Source organism: Papaver somniferum, chromosome 3, assembly GCF_003573695.1.
Source record: "Papaver somniferum cultivar HN1 chromosome 3, ASM357369v1, whole genome shotgun sequence".
NCBI classification, from domain to species: domain Eukaryota; kingdom Viridiplantae; phylum Streptophyta; class Magnoliopsida; order Ranunculales; family Papaveraceae; genus Papaver; species Papaver somniferum.
In genome coordinates, this window is record NC_039360.1 from 181,182,092 (window position 1) to 181,200,625 (window position 18,534).

Genomic DNA, 18,534 nt, shown 5'->3' on the forward strand with positions numbered 1-18,534 from the left:
CAGCATCAATATACTCTGCTTCGCATGTAGACAGGGATTGTGAATTTTGTTTCTTGCTATGCCAAGCCACAAGATTCAGTCATACATAGTAGAATCCCCCTAATGTACTTTTTATGTCTTCTACACATCCTTCCCAATCAACATCTGAATAAGCAGAAAGGTCAGTGTTAGTATTAAAAGTGTAAGATAGACCATACCCGACACTGTGATTGACATATCGTATGATCCTTTTTGCAGTTGCAAGATGAGATTCCTTTGGATTAGCCTGAAATCTATCACAACAACCAACACTAAAAGATATATAAGGTCTAGTGGTTGTAAGATATAAAAGGCTACCAATAATAGATCGATATAATTTTTGATCCATTTTTACTCCTTTCTCATCCCTGTGCAGTTTACCAGTAGTGGGCATATGTGTCAGTTTTGGAGTTGACTTATCCAGATCAAATCGTGAGACAAGATCCTTTGCATATTTTTCTTGGGATAAGTAATTTCCATCCTTATGTTGTTGAATTTGTAATCCCAAGAAGAACTTCAATTCACCAACATTGTTCATTTCAAATTCTTTAGCAAGTGAAACTTGAAAATCTTTTACAAGTTTCTCAGAAGTTGAACCATAGATGATATCATCTACATAGACTTAAGCAATGACAACATCTTCCCGACTCCACTTGGTAAACAAAGTTTTATCAGCTCCGCCTCTTGAAAAACCTTTCCTAATAAGAGAAGTGGTAAGATTTTCAAACCAGGCTCTAGGTGCTTGATTTAACCCATATAATGCCTTTTTGAGCTTAAGGACATGATCTAGGAAATCAAGGTTTTCAAATCCTTTAGGTTGAGCAACATAGACTTCCTCCTTTAATCCATTTGGAAAAGCTTAACCTTGAGAAAACAAGCATGAGCTAATAAAAGTCTAATGGACTCAAGGCGTGCCACAGGAGCAAAGGTTTCGTCAAAATCGATACCTTCAATTTGTGAATATCCTTGAGGGACAAGTCTGGCTTTATTTCTGACAATTGTGCCAAATTCATCAGACTTGTTCTTGAATATCCATTTTGTACCAAAAATATTAACATTGGAGGGACAAGGTACAAGTTCCCATACTTGTTACACACAAATGAAATGCACGATTTTAGGTTTGTGTAACTGTACCCAAACATGTACATTTGTTGGTTCAACAATAGTTAACCAAATGGTTAGCCATATGAGCACTTTCATATCAACCATATTCTTCTTCACCATAACTAGTTCAAATGACTCAAATGAACTAGTTAGAGAGTTGTTCAATTGCAAGGAAATCTTATGTAACTACACAAGACACAATCGAAGCAAAAACGATTTGATTCACTCGAATCGGTTCATGAAATTTATAGCCATGGTTTGCATTTAGCATTCCTTAGTTAATACAAATAGGTTCACAAACAATCGTCTTTAGATATAACCAACTTAAGTTCGCAGACTTAGTTCGCGGACTTAAGTTCCCGGAAGGAGTTCTCAAACTCCAGCAGATATTCTCGGGTCGAGAACTTCCGCCAGTTCGTGGACTGGGTTCGCGGATTGAGTTCGCGGACTGAGTTCACGTCTCTTGTTTCCACACAATGCTTATATCCAACATTGGTTATATAATCTAAACTCTCATTTCAATCATTGAAACATTCTTAGAGGACGTTATATAGTTCTTATTCACAAACCATTTTTCGTCAAAGAAATTTTCAAAGTGATTGAAACATATCATGACTTTCGTCGCTAGGTGTAGATGGGGAAAAACGATTTGCTGGTTTTTACGGAATTGAAGAGTCGTATGTGTGGAGACTCCGTGAACCGAGCAAAATGTTGAACCTCACACAGATGCACTGCAATAAGGGAGTGCTTTAAGTTCGAGAGATCAATCTGTAAGACCCCGGCCTAAACCAAGAACAATGGCCGTTCCAGAGTCAATTTGGTCACAAGAGAGGATGGGTTGATCTGTAGGAGGAAAGCTGAGAAATGTGTGAGATCAATGGTGATCTGAGATTGTAGGTGTGTTGTGAATTCAGCGTAAGAATGCTCTGAATGATTGAGTTTTGCCCAATTGAGAGTGATTTCTGTGAGTTCGTGTAGACGAAAGATTGTCTGTATGAACTTTGATAAGAAATTGCTCGTTTAGGCGATTGTTGTTCGAATGTTCGAAAACTCATGTCCTTTCAATCAGGATTCAGAGACATTTTATAATGCCGGAGTTGAAAACACCATGATCCCATGAAGTGTGACAGTTGCTGGAATCAGAGAGTGGGAAGTGGGAAATCATGGTTAAAACCAATTACTCATCGTGCAGTGACTTGGTTAACTTTCCACCCACTACTTTGCTGACTATTCCAACTGATTGCACGACTCGCTCACATTCTCATCATGGGTGAACACACGTGTCGTAGACCGCCATACCCAAACCCTAATTAATATCCCCCCATGTGACACGATTGAAATCTCTTGATTGTGGAGTCAGTTGCTGACTTTATGGGACGATGAGTCCATGTAGTGCTGAGTTGAACATGATTAGCAAATGTTCTGAAACTCGTGAATTTAATATGTCTGCTGAGACGAGGTATCGTTATAACCTAAGAAGAGCAAACTGCGTTGCTGAATTGTTGAATATGGATAGTTGAACCAATATTCTTTTGATCTGATCAAATATTGATAGTCTGAGCGAATATTGCCAGTTTGAGTGAATGTTGCCGGTTCGAGCGAATATTGTTAGTTTGAGCAAATATTGCTCGTTTGATAAATTATTGGTAGCATGACCAAATAAAATATTAATTTAAATTACTGACTGCTGGGTCGAGAAAAATAATTGAGAATGTTGATCATGGAATCAACATAAAATTATCAGTGTTTGAATCTACTCAGAATCACGTTTCTGCAAAGCTCCGGATTCAAAACCCTAATTTTACCGAAATGATGATTTATTGCAAATCAACACAGGACCGGATACATGGGATGACGGGTTCACCATATAACGCCCAGATGCTCAAATGAGCAAAAATACCAAAGTCTCTTGAGGACCAGTTGGTGAAATCATGATTAAATGCTGGTTTAACCATTTATTAAAATAATACTCGTGTGAGCGACAAATAATAAAACCTGGTGTAAAAATATGAGGGACCCGCCAAGAGGTCATGAGAACGGCTCCTGGTGGCCGTGGGACCAATAGATGGTCGTTTGAGCAAACTTCCAATTGTTTGGAAATAGTTTGAACCTAATATGAGCAACTGAGTAAATTAGGTTAAAATCATTAAAGCATGTGGGACCAGATGTTTGCAAGCCTCAGGGTCACCCTTGGTCGGTCAAGGGGATGTGCCCGTGTCACCATGATGTCCGCGCTTCAGTCCTGAGAATTTTGATATTTTCTGGTGCACGTTTGAGCAACATTTGGAGAAAATATGCAAAATCCATGGTTTTGCTGAAACTGGGAAAAGTACATGAGATGATGTAAATAATAAATAAAACATGGGATTTCAAGGTGTGGGACCGGCACGGCTAGGGCATGGCCAATCGGCTGACAGACGCGGTCCCACATGCTTATCCTAGTTTTATGTGATTTTATGTGTTTTCTCTGATTTGAGGGAAATTTCATGAAACTGGAGAGTTTGGTGAAATTAGGGAACTCTCATGAGAGATAAAATAATAATAAAATAGGGAATGGGAGTGAGGGACCGACATGGCTAAGGCATGGCCGGCCGGGCAATGGGCGCGGGTCCCAAGCCACTCTTCCCAATTTTATGTAGTTTTGATGATTTTAGCTAACTTTCATAAAATCAAAAGGATTTGTTGAAAACCAAGATATTTTGTTGCAATCAGAGAGTTTTCATGAAATCAGGAAACAAAACACCAAATAATAATAATATAATAATGGCATGTGGGACCGGCTAGAGCCCGGTCCCACAAATTTTCTCTAATTTTTGATATTTTGATAAAATCATGTGATTTTAGAGAAAATACATGAAATTAGGTAATTTTATGGAAAATTCATGAAATCAAGGGAATTTTCATAATTTAAGAGGAAAATAATAAAATAATGGGGACGTGAGGTGTGGGACCGGTCACGGTCACGGCCAAGGCATGGGCGGCTGGTGCTCGGTCCCGCAACACCTTTCCCTAATTTTATTATTTTTGATAAAATCATGTGATTTTAGAGGAAATACATGAAATTAGGTAATTTTATGGAACATTCATGAAATCAAGGGAATTTTCATAATTTAAGAGAAAAATAATAAAATAATGGGGACGTGAGGTATGGGACCGGACACGGATAAGGCACGACCGGCTGGTGCTCGGTCCCGCAACACCTTTCCCTAATTTTATTATTTTTGATAAAATCATGTGATTTTAGAGGAAATACATGAAATTAGGTAATTTTCATGATTTTAGGGAAAATTATGATAAAATATGAAATTGGACGCGAGACTGGTCACGGCATGACCGGCCAGTTGGTGAGCCCAGTCCCCTGGCGCCCCTGCTAATATTTTATTATTTTTCCTTCCTATTTTGCATAGGTTCCTCATTCATTCGTATCTTTTGCAATACTCGTTTGTGCATTCAAAATGCTGGTCTGTGCATCGTTTGTTAAGTACACTTGCACCATTTTTGTCAGGGCTTATTAGATACTTAGACGCCTGTCTCGTTGAGTATTTATCACTAACCCGTGGAATTCTGCTTGGAAGAACCACGAATTGAAGTGACGAAATATAACGAAGAATCGTAGAATATTTCTGGATATTCAAGCGATTAATTGACGATTCATAGAATATTGCTCGATATTCAGGTGATGGCTCGTAGAATATTGCTAGATATTCAGACGATTTAAGATAATTAATTGCCGGCTCTATACTAGAAGGGCTTCCTGTCTAGGAGCATTAATTATCTGAAGGTTGAGCAATATGAACTTGCTGGAGTATCATATTCCTCTTGCATAGTCGGGGAAAATCTGATTACATCCCGAAGACGTTGTCGCACTATACTAGCAGGCATGCTGTCTAGGAGCCGCCCAATCTTTCGATTCTACACAGTACGAGATGTGCCGTGGTCTCAGCTGAGAGACTACACATCTAAATCTTCCCTGAGAAACTTTCTCCATCAGAGGTGGCATGATCTTTCATGCATAGAGACATGAGTCTCGATACTCATCCGATTGTCGGATCTGGAGTAATTACTGAAATTGCTCAGTATTCATGGGATATGCCGTGGTCTCAGCTGAGAGACTACACATCTACATGTATTCTGAGAGACAACCTTCTTAGTCAGAGATTTATGGCATGAGCTTTCATGCTTTAATGAGAGACATGAGCCTCAATACTCATCCGGTTGCCGAATCTGGAGTATAGTTTTATAATTCTACCCTTTGTCGAAAATCTACCATCTACATTAAGTCCCCTGCTTTGTGAGGAACAGTCATGTTCCTCAGTCAGTATTGAATGGTAATTTTCCGGGTACAACAGAAATAAGTAATTGAACTTAGTCAGAGGATAAGACATTACCGGATTTCGACTGAATGAGCAGACCATGGTTTGAGCGAAAACCCCAGTGGTATAATAGAGCATCGTCCAGTGAACATAAATTGGTGTAGAACCGCTGATTCGATGATGGAATCTTGGTTGGTTCAGGATTCACGGGCCCGACCCAAAAAATAAATCCTTGTTTTAGGAATAGACGCTTGTTCGTTCGATAGTTTAAGGAACAAACAAAATAGACCTGAGTCTAATGATATAAAATTCTGTCTATGAGCTTTCACGAAAACCAAAATTTTATTTTATATGTGAGATTTCACAAAGTGGAATAAACTCTCGTTTCAAAGGTGGATGCTCGTACGAGAGAAAAGTTTTTTTTTTTGAATAGACGTGCGTCTGTTAGTAATAAAATTTTGTTTATGAGCTTTCATGAAAATTTTATCTTCGAGCTTTCGGAAATCTTTGAAAATATACTCTCGCTTAAAAGACAGATGCTCGTGCGAGGGAGCAAAAATATATAGATATATTTTTCAAATTTACGTGATTTCACGTTAAATATATATATTTTGTAAAATCAATGTTTTGATTTTGAACAACAGTTGAAAGTAGACAATTATAAATGATGAAATAATGTCTGTATGTGAGTTTTCAAAATTGTAGAATGGACGTCTGTCCAATTTTTGAAAAACCAGTGGATGTTAAATTCACGTGAGTTGTTCACGGTTCCATGAACATCAAGTCATGATTTTGAATAATGAATTTTGCTCGTCTTTGCAGGTTTGACGGAACAAGCAAGTTTTCGAAATTCTGACCTTATAATCACTACAACTAGTGAAATTTGTAAATAGGTAAGAGTTGGATTTTTACCATTTTTGCAGATGCTGATGTGAGCACCTTTGTTATGCTTTAATTTCACTTCTTTGATGAAATTTGCACCTTTGGATGATATTCTGAAGTAAAAATATCACATGGATGCCGCACCTACTTTGCAGAGATGTCAAACAGCGGTTATGAGACTCCTTCAGTTGATGAAGAGGAAGAAGCGGTGACTAAGAGTTTTCCAAATGCGAATGACGAATTCTTCTTGGTCAAATATAAACCCGAAAAAACGGCATCCAGGTTCGAGCACTGTAAAGTCCCATGTCTCTCTGGTGAGTTGTTAGCGCTCCTCACATCATGACTTTTTCTTGTCCGTGCAATTAGGATCACGAGACCAGGGTTTGTTATTCCTTTGCAGAACTTTGCTCCGTCAAGTATTGACGGTCTTCAATTCTGTGCTGCTGGGCAGACGGTTTCAGACTCGAGTATTGAAGAAGAGGACGAAGTAAGTATTTCTTCATATAACTTCGTAGATAAGATGCTCATTGTTGAGAATATGTCCAGGAGGATGTCTCCATGTAAGTAGAGAGTACTGGTGATGCTCATTCGGAGAATGGCGATAAAGAAAACTCCTAAAGCTCAAAACCGAATGAAAGTAATGTTGTTGTTGATGTTGAGACAAGCAATTCTGGTTCTTTGAACGCTTCAGAGCCCACCCAAGGAAGTATTTCTCTTGAATTTTATCCATAGAAGCATAAACTTGTTTATTCATGAATGCATGAATGATAATCCATGTGAATATATGAAAAGCTTTTCCGAAATACGTCACCAGAAAATTCAGAACTTAGCTGTTTAGCAAAAATGTTGTAGAATCTTCGTCCGATGTCAGATTTTCGCGATCCACACATGTATCCTTATGCCCAGGAAATTTCCAAGCTTTAACAAAGAAGATTTTAAGTTTTGAGCACGTCCAGGGCCTAAAAAAGGTAAAACAGTAAACTTCCAGGAGACTTTCAAAACTTTTTCAGACTGTATGTTGTCTAATGTTTTGACCGCATCTCCTTGCTCGTTCATCGGATTGTTATGAAATTTTGACATGTGGTAGAGGACATCCATGCAAAGATAATGGTATATAACTAATCCTCAGATTACTTGTAGATTACTCCCAGTTAGTCATCTTGTACAGGGCAGAGTAAAGTCTCTTCAGACGAGCTTGCCGCAAAACGTATTTTCATGACTTTCATGCTATTTGCTCGTGCCTCGAGTGTATAATGATGAACCCTGATGATGTTGGACTGCTTGTATAATGTATTTTTATGATCTCATTTGGTCTCATGTTTAGATTTCTCTAACCTCATGTAATCTTCGTATTAGGTGCCAAATACCGAAGTTGAGGATATTGAAACCAATAAGGATAACTCGAGCTGTTCTGGAGTTGTTGATGAAGAGACAACCATCCCTGCACTTCAAGGCCATGAGAAGGTTGTCACTGAAGTTATGGAAACTTCGATTGTTGCTACTTCAGTGATAGAAGAAACCGAGCCACCAGCAGAGAATACTGAAGAAACTGTTGCCCTGATTGTAGAGGCTGCCCCGGTAACTGAGAATCGTGTAGTGGTGTATTAACACCCAAGTGCAAGGGTTGTTTTGGTCCTCCATTCGATGCATCACTCCCATACCACGAACTGGTTGGTGGAGGATTTCAATGCTATTGATTCATTTGAGATCAGGACCCTTTGATTGTTACATGAGCATGGTGCTTGCAGCCATCTTGTCTTTCTCAACCGTTAAACATCACCTCTGAAACCCTGGTCACGGGACCATAGATGAGGTTGCTTTCGAGAGGGGATGATGTAATGACCATGGTTTCATGTCCCGGCGGTAGCATCACTTTTATGATGAATGATTAGCACAAGAGAGTCTGGCGCCATGAGTCTTGGACTGTGAAACTGATCGTCATGATCAGCGGACTGTCAGTCCCCAGTATTTTGTAAAATCTCTCCTTTTCGTTTTCTATTCTTCTAGCAAGACTTGGATAGAGGACCCAGGTAGAAAAATTGATGTGAAGACCTAGGTGGTCGAAGTTGGAGGTACCGTGATGAAGTACTTAGTGGAAAGACCTGGTGGACACCGCTCGACTGTGGAATTCATGAATCCCGTCTAAGAATTATTGGTTGTATGTTGTACGCTCAGGAAGCTGTAGGGACCTCATACAAGGTCGGAATTCGATGCTTGACCCCAAATTTTGAAGCTAAGTTGCTGAGTTATCTCATGAGAAAAGAATAACTCAATTTGGAGTTGTAGAGATCAGCCAATGGAGCGTGCAAATTTGTAATTTGTAATTCCGTACAGATTTTTCAGATTCCGTAGACCTGACGGTAAAGGCCATATCTTTCAGCTCGTATGTACGATTGATGCGCCCTTTTGTTATATTGTAGAAGAAACATAGACGAATATCTTTCGTTGAGGAAGTATTGTCCCATTAATCACCCATTGGTACGTTTTTGTAAACCCATGGCCCGAAGTGTGTTGTATCTCATTTGTAGAGGTGATGAGAACATCTTGTAGAAGACTTTGGATTGTGCCCACCAGTCGTGCAAGCTTTGGGAATACTTTCATGTGAGCATGTTATCAGGTCTACACATCTTGATATGAATTATTAGTGCTTGGAGAAGTCCGCTTCGTCAAGTAATACTTCAGAGAACGGTTAGTTGATGAAGCCTTGTCATGAGGATGTTGCTCCTGAAACCGTTGTTGATGCTGAGATCACGACTGAATTTTCTCCAGAAATTCTTGTTGATGCTGAGACCATGGATAAAGTTCCTCCAGATATCCTTGTTGATGCAGATACTATGGTCGGAGTTGCTCCCGAGACCAAAAAGGCTAGAACCATGATCATCGACATAATATTTGCTCCTCCATCCAGTGAGCCTCGTGAAGTGGCTTTGTCAGAGAATTGATGTTGTTGTGGTAGATAGCATCAGCATTTTTCATACTGGATGTGATTGGTGAAGAGAGAAAGTTCCTCAATCATGCAGGGGCTTGTGATGTAGAGAAATCCCGTTGATGAAGTTTCGCGGAATCACCTCAGGTTGCCAGTGTATATTGAAGGACTTAGTGCCCTTCATGTATGAATGATGTTTCAAGACTTATCGATTGTAGTTTAGTTACACTTTGATCGTGCTGGTGTCGAATCAATGTGTCATCGTCGAGATATTTGTGCTGAAGCTAGACGCGCCACTATCGAAGGTGTACTCTTTGATTGGGAATACAATTTGAAGGCTTCTTAGATGCTTGAGCGTTGAAGCGTATATTATTTAAGCGTCGAACGTCTTAGAGGTTTGATCATCTCGGACCTGGAGTATCTTCTGTTGACTCAGCAACCCTTTTGTTGCAGTAGTGGGATTCGACACTTGTGCAGACATCAGAGCTTTCTGGTTTTGTGGAACACATGGACTTGCAGGAGAAACGCCCAAAGTATTTTTTCCTGTGTTTGGACATCATCTCATAAATGAATGTTTCAGTGGTTGATTCGGAGAAACGTCAGATTCAACCACTTGGTAATATACTAATGTGGTGAAGCTACCATTCATAACGTCTTGTAGAGTTGCTAGCATAATTAAGTCCCCATGCGAGGAAAGCATGTGAGGAAATAAATGACATAGACATGGAATGTGACTTTCCTGAGTGTGGAACCTCTTGATGAATGTCTATGCATCTTTTGCAGGTTCTTGCTTCAACCTCGTCAAAGTTTGAAATTCCTCAAAGTACTCTGATGATGGAATGTCCGTCAAATCTTCTGGATCAGAACTTTATTCGTTGGAGAGATGTGTAACCAAAGGAGCTCTGTAAGTACCCATATTTTTAGCGTGGATCCACGCTCGTCTGAAGGATATGTCATATCCTGGATCTTCCTGATTATGTGAAACTTGGTTTCTGTCCAGGTTGAACTTATGTTCACTTTGAGAGTGATGCAGCCATAAGTATTTCCGAACGCTCCTTCAAGGCCTCTGATTGAGATGGGAGCATGAGTAGCTTCTTGTCGAGTGATTCCCTTGGATCCAATGGTTTTCAGTGGAATTTTGTTGACGGCGGCGCCAACATGGATCAACGTTCTTCCAAATTCGTTTCTTATGAGATTGAATGTGGTAAGCAGTCCCCAGTCGTACATCTCTTGATATGCAGCTGGAGGCTCAAGAAGTATTTCTGGAATAGACTTCTTGACACGATGTTGTTCTGTGAACATGTCTCTCCTTTGTGCCTTTGACAGATAAAGCAATTCACATTCGACGGATTGAACTGCCACTTTGATAGGTTGTTCAAAGAGTGTAAAGGTTATGACTGGGAGAGGATTCTTGTGTACTCCTTCAGTCCCAAGTTGAATCTATTTTGGATCAACCTTCTCTTTGAAAATGTGCTTCGAAACTCTGCAGTCGCTTATGGGATGATTGACGAACCTGTGGAAGCGGCAGTAACGAGGATTTTCCATGTCTTCTTCAGTTGGTTATTTCTTGACATATGCCAACTTTATTGCACCATCTTGGACCCAGAAATCCAGAAGTTTGATCACCTCTTTAATGGAGAAAGTCAGGTGCTTCTTGATCATGAACTCTTGTGCGTTGGTCAGAGGCTTGTGCATCTTGCTCATCCTTTCTTTGTGCTTTTGAAGGAGCCGGGGTATGCTTGCGCAACGGTTTGGCTTTCCATTTGCTCCCTTATCCAACAGTGTTTGTGGAAGGATGGAGGTTTTACTGCTTCTTGATCAGACGTCTGCCATCTCGAGTGTCTCGCGGTTCTTCAGACTTTGTAGCTTTTGTTCTTTCCAGTAAAGCGGGCACAATAGTTGCCGATCTCTTCGCCGCTTCATGAAGCTCTGAGAAGGTCTGGAAACGAAGATTTTCCAATAAAGATCTGTATACCGGGATCATGCCGTTGATACACAAGTCTACCAGTTGTTTCTCCGTGACGTTTGGACAATGACAGTCCAAGGCTTGAACTCTGAACCCTTTCACATAATCATCGGGATGTTCACTGCTCCTTTGAATCATCCTTCCTAGATCAGAGAGAGCGACTTGCTCTGACACGAAGAAGTATTTTCTGTAGAAAGCATTAATCATCTCTCCCCAATCGGTGATACTTCCTGGTGCGATGTTGTTGTACCAGGTGTATGCCCTACCTTTCAAGGATTTTGAAAATTCCTCCAGACTGACGACATGGTTGTGCTCGTGTTCGCCCAATAATTCCAGAAACCGAGAAATATGTTTTTGAGTATTGCATGTTCCATCATAAAGAATGAATGTTGGAGCGGTATAACCTTTTGGAAGAGGAATCCTCTGTATGGCAGTATGGAGGTTGGTGACGATGGACGGATGATGTCTTGTCTTTTCATCGATCCTCAAAAAAGCACTCCATATCTTCACGAGTGATGAAACTTGAAGGTTCCATTACTGGAGATTCATCTGCAGCTTTTCGGAATTCTACATCATGTACAACATGGATTGGAGAGATTTCAGGATCAGCGGTTGAAGATGTTTCTTTAGCTTTTCCTTTCTCGCGCTGAGGCTGAACTCGTTCAGACGCAAGATTGTCTGTGAGAGTTTCAATATAAACACACAACTGCTTCTGTGTTGCAGCCACGTCAGTCTGAACCTTCATGAGATCAACTATGGTAGGCTGATTTCCTATGGTTTCTTCAGGAGACCGACCGAAGAGTGGATTGTTGATGGTGCCAGTGCCGTCACTTGCAGGGGTGATCACTGGAGCACCAGTGCTTGGAGGAGTAGTAGTAATATGTGGCATGACATTGCTGGCTGGAGGAGTGGTATTAGCGGTACCACTGAAGCCTGCAATGTTGAGAGGAGTAGTACTTGCGATTGCAGTATCACTAGAAATTGCGATGTGAGAGTCGGGTGTTGAACCCGGATTGGTAACTGAACCGGACCTAAGATCAACCATCTTTGTGATATTGTGAGATTGCAACCGAGAGAATGATCTCCCACTGTGGTCGCCAATCTGTAGATGGGGAAAAACGATTTGCTGGTTTTTACGGAATTGAAGAGTCGTCCGTGTGGAGACTCCGTGAAACGAGCAAAAAGTTGAACTTCACACAGATGCACTGCAATAAGGGAGTGCTTTAAGTTCGAGAGATCAATCTGTAAGACCCCGGCCTAAACCAAGAACAATGGTCGTTCCAGAGTCAATTCGGTCACAAGAGAGGATGGGTTGATCTATAGGAGGGAAGCTGAGAAATGTGTGAGATCAATGGTGATCTGAGATTGTAGGTGTGTTGTGAATTCATCGTAAGAATGCTCTGAATAATTGAGTTTTTCCCAATTGAGAGTGATTTTTGTGAGTTCGTGTAGACGAAAGATTGTCCGTATGAACTTTGATAAGAAATTGCTCGTTTAGGCGACTGTTGTTCAAATGTTCGAAAACTCATGTCCTTTCAATCAGGATTCAGAGACATTTTATAATGCCGGAGTTGAAAACACCATGATCCCATGAAGTGTGACAGTTGCTGGAATCAGAGAGTGGGAAGTGGAAAATCGTGTTTAAAACCAATTACTCATCGTGCGGAGACTTGGTTAACTTTCCACCCACTACTTTTCTGACTCTTCCAACTGATTGCACGACTCGCTCACATTCTCATCGTGGGTGAACACACGTGTCGTAGACCGCCAGACCAAAACCCTAATTAATATCCCCCCATGTGACACAATTGAAATCTCGTGATTATGGAGTCAGTTGCTGACTTTATGGGACGATGAGTCCATGTAGTGCTGAGTTGAACATGATTATCAAATGTTCTGAAACTCGTGAATTTAATATGTCTGCTGAGACGAGGTATCGTTATAACCTAAGACGAGCAAACTGCGTTGCTGAATTGTTGAATATTGATAGTTGAACCAATATTATTTTGATCTGAGCAAATATTGCTAGTCTGAGCGAATATTGCCAGTTTGAGTGAATGTTGCCGGTTCGAGCGAATATTGCTATATTGAGCAAATATTGCTCGTTTGATGAATTATTGGTAGCAGGACCAAATAAAATATTAATTTAAATTACTGACTGCTGGGTCGAGCAAAATAAATTCAAAACCCTAATTTTACCGAAATGATGATTTATTGCAAATCAACACAGGCCCGGCTACATGGGATGACGGGTTCACCATATAACGCCAGATGCTCAAATGAGCAAAAATACCAAAGTCTCTTGAGGACCAGTTGGTGAAATCATGATTAAATGCTGGTTTAACCATTTATTAAAATAATACTCGTGTGAGCGAAAAATAATAAAACCTGGTGTAGAAAATATGAGGGACCCGCCAAGAGGTCATGAGACCGGCTCCTGGTGGTCGTGAGATCAATAGATGGTCGTTTGAGCAAACTTCCATGGTTTTGCTGAAACTGGGAAAAGTACATGAGATGATGTAAATAATAAATAAAACATGGGATTTCAAGGTGTGGGACCGGCACGGCTAGGGCATGGCCAGCCGACTGACAGACGCGGTCCCACATGCTTATCCCAGTTTTATGTGATTTTATGTGTTTTCTCTGATTTGAGGGATATTTCATGAAACTGGAGAGTTTGGTGAAATTAAGGAACTCTCATGAGAGATAAAATAATAACAAAATAGGGAATGGGAGTGTGGGATCGGCATGGCTAAGGCATGGCCGGCCGGCCAATGGGCGCGGGTCCCAAGCCACTCTTCCCAATTTTATGTAGTTTTGATGATTTTAGCTAACTTTCATAAAATCAAAAGGATTTGTTGAAAACCAAGAAATTTTGTTGAAATCAGGGAGTTTTCATGAAATCAGGAAACAAAACACCAAATAATAATAATATAATAATGGCATGTGGGACCGGCTAGGGCATGGCCGGCCGGCTAGAGCCCGGTCCCACAAATTTTCTCTAATTTTTGATATTTTGATAAAATCATGTGATTTTAGAGAAAATACATGAAATTAGGTAATTTTATGGAAAATTCATGAAATCAAGGGAATTTTCATAATTTAAGATGAAAATAATAAAATAATGGGGACGTGAGGTGTGGGACCGGTCACGGCCAAGGCATGGGCGGCTGGTGCTCGGTCCCGCAACACCTTTCCCTAATTTTGTTATTTTTGATAAAATCATGTGATTTTAGAGGAAATACATGAAATTAGGTAATTTTATGGAAAATTCATGAAATCAACGGAATTTTCATAATTTAAGAGGAAAATGATAAAATAATGGGGACGTGAGGTGTGGGACCGGCCAGGACCAAGGCACGGCCGACTGGTGCTCGGTCCCGCAACACCTTTCCCTAATTTTATTATTTTTGATAAAATCATGTGATTTTAGAGGAAATACATGAAATTAGGTAATTTTATGGAAAATTCATGAAATCAAGAGAATTTTCATAATTTAAGAGGAAAATAATAAAATAATGGGGATGTGAGGTGTGGGACCGGCCACGGCCAAGGCACGGTCGGCTGGTGCTCGGTCCCGCAACACATTTCCCTAATTTTATTATTTTTGATAAAATCATGTGATTTTAGAGGAAATACATGAAATTAGGTAATTTTCATGATTTTAGGGAAAATTATGATAAAATATGAAATTGGACGCGGGACTTGTCACGGCATGACCGGCCAGTTGGTGAGCCCAGTCCCCTGGCGCCCCTGCTAATATTTTATTATTTTTCCTTCCTATTTTTCATAGGTTCCTCATTCATTCGTATCTTTTGAAATGCTCGTTTGTGCATTCAAAATGTTGGTCTGTGCATCGTTTGTTAAGTACACTTGCACCATTTTTTTCGGGGCTTATTCGATGCTTAAATGCCTGTCTCGTTGAGTATTTATCACTAACCCGTGGAACTCTGCTGGGAAGAACCACGAATTGAAGTGACGAAATATAACGAAGAATCGTAGAATATTGCAGGATATTCAGGCGATTAATTTGCGATTCATAGAATATTGCTGGATATTCAGGTGATGGCTCGTAGAATATTGCTGGATATTCAGACGATTTAAGATAATTAATTTCCGGCTCTATACTAGAAGGGCTCCCTGTCTAGGAGCATTAATTATCTGAGGGTTGAGCAATATGAACTTGCTGGAGTATCATATTCCTCTTGCATAGTCGGCGAAAATCTGATTACATTCCGAAGACGTTGTCGCTCTATACTAGCTGGCATGCTATCTAGGAGCCGCCCAATCTTTCGATTCTACACAATACGAGATGTGTCGTGGTCTCAGCTGAGAGACTACACATCTAAATCTTGTCTGAGAAACTTTCTCCATCAGAGGTGGCATGATCTTTCATGCATAGAGACATGAGTCTCGATACTCATCCGATTGTCGGATCTGGAGTAATTACTGAAATTGCTCAGTATTCATGGGATATGCCGTGGTCTCAGCTGAGAGACTACACATCTACATATACTCTGAGAGACAACCTTCTCAGTCAGAGATTTATGGCATGAGATTTCATGCTTTAATGAGAGACATGAGCCTCAATACTCATCCGGTTGCCGAATCTGGAGTATAGTTTTACAATTCTACCCTTTGTCGAGAATCCATCTTCTACACTAGGTGAAGATGAACTTGGCCAAAGCGAAAGCTTACCAACACATATTTCGAGAAATAGATAGGCGAGATAAACTCGGCTCGAAATAGCAAATGTGTATAATCAAAGTCTATATAGCAAAACGACTTTTCTCTCAAGATAGGAGATAGAGTAGATAGACTTTTGAGTGATAGATAAGTTCAAGTCTCCACATACCTTTTAGTCGATGAAGTTCCACCAGTTCCTTGAGTAGTCCTTCGTCTTGTATGATGATTGTCATGGAGTTCTTGAGCTCAACTACACTTTCTATCCTAGTCCGGGACTTAGCTATAGTAGACTAAAAATTAAGACTTATAGTTTTGATCACTAACATTGACAAACATGCTTGAGATAGCAACGCATGCGAGTTCGACCGATCAATGTTCTAACACACTTTATTGGATGATTCTTTGGATGAATTTGATGACATTCTCTTAAGTCAGTTAGGTGACCAAACTGTTGAACTAGAAGAAGCTCTTGAGTATTTTAAAGACTCCGAGGACCCAGAAATTCAAGCAATAGTTAGAGCTTTGTCTGAGAATACTGACTACCCTAAGTTTGGGGGTAGTGATGGTCAAGTATACCCATTAAAAGTCCCTAACTTGGGACTCGAGCCTAGTGTTCCTGAGGTATTACTTGAGTCACTTCTGAATCCGCAACCTGATCCTGCTGATACTGTCCAGGAGGAAATCCATCTATTAGAGACCAGTTGTTCAAATGAGTCTATTAGTCAAGACACTCATATTAATCCCAAGTGGGCGCCACAGATAAACCCAGGTGTCTTGAAAGAAGTGTTGGATCATGTTTTGCTATATTTGTTTATTTATCTAATCAGATGCATTTGTCTCATAATTGTGGAAGTTTTATGTAGTATTGTTGATCCATAGTTGTTTCGACTATATATATATATGATTTGAAAAGGTAATTAGCCATTTTATGGGTATTTGACGTCTGGATGAAGACTTCAAACTTAGCACTTCTTGGGAGGTAACCCATGCTCATGCAACACGGTAATATCTTTCCTTAACTCTTTTTCTTAAAATGGTAACTGTGTCTCCTTGTTCATGTTTTTAATTGTATCTTTAGAACATTGAGGACAATGTTAGATTTAAGTTTGGGGGTATGGGAGAAACTTTTTGTTAGTTGCAATAAATAAACTCCGGAGCCTAGAAATTTATGCTTATTAAGGATGGCACTAACCAATCTAAGTGGATGGAAGCATCTTGGTTGTAGGAGTTGAGGAACCAATCTGAGTAGATGGAAACATCTAAAGAGTCTATTCATAAAAGCACAGAGCTCAGGTGTTAGAAATAACATGGTAGTTTCGTCATATCTCATTGAGTCCTTTTCACTTATGTATTTATTTTGTTTTCTTTTAAAAAAATATGTTTCTCTAAGTGATTAGGTGGGGCCCACGAATCAAGTTGTTACCACTACTAAGGTGAAATAGAGTGATTGAGTTATTAAAAAAAGAAAGACCAGACCAATCAGACCAAACGGAATAATTCTCAAAAATAAATAAAAATTAACACTTGGATAGCCATATGTGTGTGTTCTCCCTGTCTCCGTCGCCTAAATAAGCGTGGAACGCAGGATCCACGGGAATTACCATGTAATATGCTGACAAGAAGCATGTGCTTGGATCCGTAAGATCTAATCATGTTGTTAAATATATTTATATATATATATATATATATTGTTAATGTTCAGTGAATAAATTGACCGCTGGTTCCCTTGTATATGCTAGACGAGTTGATCTAGAATTAAGATTGTCGACCAATGGTTCCCTTGTATATGCCAGTTGTGCTGATATTAGTCAGACCAGTATCTCAGTCCATTAGGATAGGTTCATCCTGGCAGCAGCCTTCAGACAGATATAGGAAACACCGTTCATCTTAGTTAACATCAAAACCATCTATGTTTTTCTCTATATCCATCTTCTTAATCTATCCATGTGATTTTTTGACTCCGGATATTGATGTCCATAGTGAGACTATCTGAGTAGAGATCTGTCACTTATATATGAATTTTAGTATGTGAGTGCAAACTCGTGTACAACAATTGGAATTTCTCATCAGTGTTCAGTTTCCAGAATTTAAACTAATATTTTATTTGGTCATGCTACCAATAATTCATCAAATGAGCAACATCCGCTCAGATGAGCAATATTTGCTCAAACCAAGGAATATTGGTTCAACTATCAATATTCAACAATTCATCGAGCAATATTTGCTCACGTTAACTATCAACGTTTGTTCATACATTATACTTTTGTCTCAACAGACATGTTCAATTCATGAGTCTCAGAACATTTTCAAATCATGTTCGACTCAACAATACAAGGACTCATCGTCCCATAAAGTCATGAAGTCATCAACTGACTAACTAATCACGAGACATCAATCGTGTCACATGGGGATATTAACTAGGGTTTTGGTATGGCGCTCTACGGCACGTATGTTCTTACACACGATGAGAATGTGAGAAAGTCGTGCAATCAGTTGAAGGAGTTAACAAAGTAGAGGATGAAAAATCGACCAAGTCTCCGCACGTTGAGCAACTGGTTTTAACAAGATTTCCATTTCTCTACTCTTTGACTCCATCAACTGTCACACTTCATGGGATCATGGTGTTTATAATTATAGTA